Source organism: Tupaia chinensis, unplaced genomic scaffold (assembly GCF_000334495.1).
Source record: "Tupaia chinensis unplaced genomic scaffold, TupChi_1.0 Scaffold146784_1, whole genome shotgun sequence".
Lineage (NCBI taxonomy): Eukaryota > Metazoa > Chordata > Mammalia > Scandentia > Tupaiidae > Tupaia > Tupaia belangeri.
The window spans coordinates 253,037-258,956 of NW_006206638.1; the positions used below are offsets into that span (position 1 = coordinate 253,037).

The 5,920-nt window shown below is 41.8% G+C and overlaps 1 pseudogene; it reads left to right on the top strand.

Moving 5' to 3' along the window:
* The first annotated feature begins 5,080 nt into the window (after positions 1 to 5,080).
* Positions 5,081 to 5,676, top strand: LOC102480855 (transcription intermediary factor 1-beta pseudogene; annotated as a pseudogene).
* The last annotated feature ends 244 nt before the right edge of the window (positions 5,677 to 5,920 follow it).

Below are 5,920 nucleotides of genomic sequence, written 5' to 3' on the forward strand. Positions count from 1 at the left end.
TCCCTATTTATTTGTTGGAAATAAGGCCACCATTCCTGAGATGGTTGCCATCTATCACTAAAGTATGGTATTTGAGCTTTCACAAGCATATTTGAGTACCACACTTCTTCCATAGATCCAGTGTCTGTTCACTTGTCTCTAAGACTGTCTCACTGGTTGCTGCACAAACCCATAATCCCTTCTAGACTCCACTACTTTGGTAATTTCCATCAAGCACATCTTAGATTACAGTGTTTGCCTACTCAGAAGCCATCAGATGTTCTTCATTGGATACAGAAGAAAGTTTAAAACCCTAAACATGATTCTTGAGGTTCACTATTATTTGGCCTCAACAAACCTTCTCAGTAATACTCATCATCCTTTCCTCAACCTCCATGGAATAGCCCATCTAAACTGCTCCCTAGTCTCTGAACATAGTTCCCTGCATAGTTCTATTGACTTGACTTGGCTCCCTCAATTTAAGTATTTCTCTAAATGAAACCCTAAATTATCTTCAGTGATAACATAACACTTCGCATAACACTTTTTCCCAGAGAATGTTCTCTAATTCCAGTTTTCACAACTTACCAGAAGCTGGAGACTCCTCTGTCCTTTGTCTATGCCTCTCACTTATAGTATTGATCACTTTCTACTGAGGAAGGGAAAAGCTAGCAAATAGAAGTGGATCATGGGACTGGATCATCCACCTCTGTGGCTAGATAGAAAAGCCAATCAGGGCAGAAAATTACCCACCCAAGATCATGTAGGCAGGAGATTTCCAATGGGGGATGTCAAACTAATTAAGCCACATTTAATACAGCCAGTGAGATAAATCTGCTGGTGACAATGTACATGGCAATGTCTTTGCTTGACTAACATTCACTGAATTCATCCTGGGAAAAAACATGTTCTACGCTGTAAAGATGTATAGTGATTAAATGTAAATTAAAAGAAATAATAAATATACTATTAAAAATAATAAAACTGTTGCCCTTAGCTATGGTTGCTTTGAGTCCCAATGCATCCAGCTTTAGGCTCTGAAAACTTAGTTATTGTGACTCCATCTTTGCTTTTACCATGTCTGTGTACTCAATATCCCTATCTCCTGCCTTAACAACAGTGACTCATAAATTCTTTAAAGACATATAAAAGGGGTATATATTGTACATTAACCAGATCATAGAGGAAAAACACTGAGATTTCATCAAAAATTAAAATACAATTACTTCCATTTGGGACCCTTACCCTATCTACCTGTAAGTGAGGTCTAACTCCTATCTCAGGCCCAGCCACATTTCAGCCACATTTCATAGAGTCAATGAGATGAAAACAATCAGTGGGCCCAGTCAATGATCAACTGACATTACCTAAATTTCTGTCTCTCTGTCTGTCTGTCTGGAGAGCGCATGCGCCCTATAGCAAAAACCTCTCAAAAAACAAAACAAAACAAAACAAAACAAAACAAAACAAAACAAAAACCTATAAGTTGGGAGCCAGCCCCTTCTTTTTATATATTATTAGAAGCACTGTTGTCAGGAAGAATCATTCTGTGAGGGTCTCAACCAAGGTCCCTGGCTTTGTGCAGAATAGAATTCAAGAGCAAGCCATTGAAGAAGAGTGAAGGTAGGTTTATTAAGGAAATGGTAGAGAGATAGCTGCTCCATGGGTGGAGGAGGCACATGGGGAGAGATGAGTGAGCAGTTTCATTTCTTGCAGAAGAAAGGGAGAATTGTTGTCTAAAGGGAAAAGGGTGGCAGCTTTCCTAAAACCACTATCCTCCCCATTTTCTGCTTTTATTAAGGTGGTTCCTATCATTGTCATTGTTATTCTACACTATCATGGTGCAGATGGGATTATCCTCTAGCGTGCTAATACCAAACAATGAGGGTGTGATGAGTCTGAAGGTTAGGCAGTGGTCTCCCAGGCACTGTCTTGCTTCCAACCAGTTCAGACTGTCTCTCAGCCATTTATTGTCTCTTAGATTTTGGGTATTTGTAATATTCCCTGTCTCACTTTGAAATATCTGTCCTGTCTAACTGGCTCCCTAACTCCATCTCTCATCAGCTTACTCATACAAATGGAATGTTTCCTTGGTTGGAAATAACCTTACTGCTTAAGCTAATCCAGCCAATTTGGGAATATAAAGAAAAGGGATGTTGGAGGATGGAAGGTGATTTGGTGATTGGGGCACTGAATTCTCACATGGCCAATCGCAGTTCAAGTCACAGACCTTGCAGATTGCTTTCTCACTTTATTTCTCTCTCTCTCTCTTTGTCTTTCTCTGGTCAAATTAAAAACAAACAAATAAATAAAGTTAAATAAATAATTATTTAAGAAAAAATAAAATGGATGTTGTTTCTGCAGGGCTTTGAAGGGGAATCATTTTGGGGGAAATATCTAGCATCTAAGAACTGAGCTTATCAGGAAAAAAATTACATAAGAGCAGGGAAATATTCAGAAAATTCATGCCACATTTTAGCATAGAAAAAAAAAACAGAAAAAAAAATATGTCATGACTTTTCTGAAGACTCAATATGTACCTTACCCATGGCCGGTATCTTTATAACCCCAACGTTTCCTTGGTCATTCTTGGGAACAACACATCAATAAATATACCCAATTTAAGGCTATAGATATATTTTTTTCTTGATTGATGGGGTCCTAATTAAGCCAAGGTATATTCTACCTCAGCTCCCCGGACTTGGCTCTCATTGTTATCCTGAGGTAGGTGTTGTCTGCCCTCTTGAAGGCCATGGCAACTCTGTTGAAGAAAAATTGCTGGTGTCCCCATTTTCAGACTCTTTCGTGTGCTCCTTCTCTAAGGCAAAACCAGAGGAAGGATAGGTCATAGTTGTCAGAAAGACTCCAAGGATTCTGCAGTTTCAGTCTAGCCAAAGATGTTCAGCCAAAGAAATTGTCATAGGGACCAAAAAGAACATGACAAACTGGAGACACTCAGACTACTGTCCTGGAGCTTCATCCACCTCTAAGAAATTCCTCAGGTAGGATCTTAGTACTAATATACACAAGAGGTATTCATCCCAAGGATCCCAGAGTGCACCAAGAAGGCCAAGAATGCTCAAAACTAGCAGTTCTGATGAGAACAAATTGTCTAGGGACACCTAGCATTTTCCCACATGGTTACCCACTATACAGGGGGATGTCCCAGGCAGGGCTCTGGCCCTGGGTTGTCTAGTCTTTTCTCTTTTGTCATTTTTTTCTTTCTTTTCTTTATAGATAACATAAGAAATAACCACACAATATCCCGAGACTCCCCGTTTTCTGTATCCTTAGCTATTGGGAAAATTTTGAACCCAATAACTTAAAGAAAAAATTGCTTAGTTTTTGTAACATAGCTTGGCCTCAATATAAACTGGGGCAACAAGAACTATGGCAATTATGGGACCAGCAGATGGTATAATGGTTACATCACTGGACTCCCACATGACTGACTGCAGTTTGAGTCATATCTGGTGGCTTTGAACTTATGCCTGGCACGTGTGTGTGTATGTGTGTGTCCAAGATCCCTAGAGGAGAATGGAGGAGAAGGGATTGCAGTGTGGCCATTCCCCTTGGGGGGAGGGTGATTTCTCAATTTCTGCCTCTATCTCTTTTTTTCTCTCTGGCAAGTGCACATGGTCTATAGCAAAAATTTCTCAAAAAAGGAAGAAAGAAAGAAAGAAAAAATAATAATGGCAGTTAAATGGGATCATACTATCTTACAGCTAGATTTTCTTTTTTTTTTTTTTTTGAGAGGTTTTCACTATAGGGCATGTGCGCTCGCCAGACAGAGAGAGACAGAGAGACAGAAAGCGAGAAATCACCCCTCAGGGGGGGTGGCCACGCCGAAATCCTTTCTCCTCCATTCTCCTCTCGGGATCTTGGGAATGCACGCACACGCGCCCGGCGTGAGTTTTAAGCCACCGGGTCTGGGACGCGAACTGTTGTCGACTACGTGGGAGTCCAGCAACATAGCCATTACGCTAACTGCTGGTCCCACAGCTAGATTTTCTATGTAGAACATTAGGGAAGTGTTCTGAAGTCCCATATGTCCAGGCATTTGTGGCTCTTTACCAAGACCTTTCCCTTTGCAGGAAAGTCAGTCAAATCCCTTCACTAAGGTCTCAACCAAATGTGAATATAGAGATTATCCCTTGTTAAAAATCCTGATGGAACTCCCAAGAGAACATACTCCCCCTCCATACCACTCCTCACCTTCTGCTCCAAGCACAGCTATGTCCATCCTAAACAAAACTACGTTCACCTCAAAAGGGGCAGAAGAAATAATTAACTTTTCAGTTCATCACATACTCAAAGTGGGACCCTCTACTCCTCAGGGAAATAGCTGGAAAAAAGGGCCAAATTAGAGCCCAAGTACCTCCTGCCCCCCACCATTACTGATATTCAACAATACAGAGAAAAGTTGGACAAATACTCTGAGGATCCTAATTAGTTCACTGACAGGTTCCAGACACTGACCCTGTCTTTCAACCTCTCTTAGAGAGATGTATGGTTCATTTTGGCTAACTGTGGTATAGAATTTTTTGGAACAAATTTTAGATGTAGCATGTAAAGAAATGGTTGCTGCATTTGCTAGTATACCACAAGTAAATTTTCCAGGAGGAGAAACTGTGCCTACAACTGACTCTTAATGGTATTATAACACTCCAATGGGAATAAATCAGAGAGCTAAGTTCTTAGAGGCTTTTTCTTGTTGTTAAGAATAAAACATGGGATACAAAAGTTTATAAATGATAAACTAAGAACAGTCATACAGGAAAAATATGAAAATGCAGCTGCCTTCTATGATAGGTTAGAAGAAGGAATTAGAATATATATTAATCTGGACCCTACTTCTCTAAAGGAAAGAGCTCTTTTGGAAAATACTTCATTAACCAATCTGCCCCAAATATCAAGCAAAAACTCCAAAATTGGACCCCAAAGCATTCAGTCTCTATTACTTGACACTGTTTTCATGGCATTTAATAATCAAGATCTCGAGAAGTAAAAATTAAAAGTAAAATAACAAAATTGGCATACCAGGTACCCTGGATGACAGTGCCACTATATGTCGCGCCTGTCAGAAGCCAGGTGACCTGGTCATGTGCAACCAGTGCGAGTTTGCTTCCACCTGGACTGTCACCTGCCTGCCCTTCAGGATGTCCCAAGGGAGGAGTGGAACTGCTCACTCTACCACGTGCTCCCTGACCTGAAGGAAGAGGATGGTAGCCTCAGCTTGGATGGTGCCAACAGCACTGGTGTGGTGGCCAAGTTCTCACCAGTCAACTAACAGAAATGTGAGAAAGTCCTGCTGGCCCTGTTCTGCCATGAACCCTGCCTCCCCCTACACCAGCTGGCTACTGATGCTACTTTCTCTCTGGATCAGTCTGGTGGCACCCTGGACCTGACTGTGATTCGCACCCACTTTCAGGAGTTGTCACTCCCTTACAGCTCCCCCTCCCCCAGGAGTTTGCCCAGGATGTGGGCCAGATGTTTAAGCAGTTCAGCAAGTTGACTAAGGACAAGGTGGACATACAGTCCATCATTGTCCTGCAGCGCTTCTTTGAGACATACATGAATGAGGCCTTCGGTGACACCAAGTTCTCTGCTGTGCTGGTAGAGCCCCTACCACTGAGCCTGCCGGGTGCTGTTCTGAGCTCCCAGGAGCTGTCCAGTGGTCCTGGTGATGGCCCCTGAGGCAGAGACTCCCATGGTCAGCTCAGCCTGGATCTGTTCTGTCTTGTTACCCCATCCCTGCTCCCTTGGTGGCCTGATTACCCACTCCTTGGTGGTCCATGCCCTAGTCCCTCACAATATGTTTTTTTACTTCTGTGGATTTAATAAAAATTTCACCAGTTCCTCAGGAGGAAAAAACAAAAACAGAACTAAGAAAAATGACAAGCCGGGTTTATGGCTGGCACAACTGGAAAAATCTTTTATA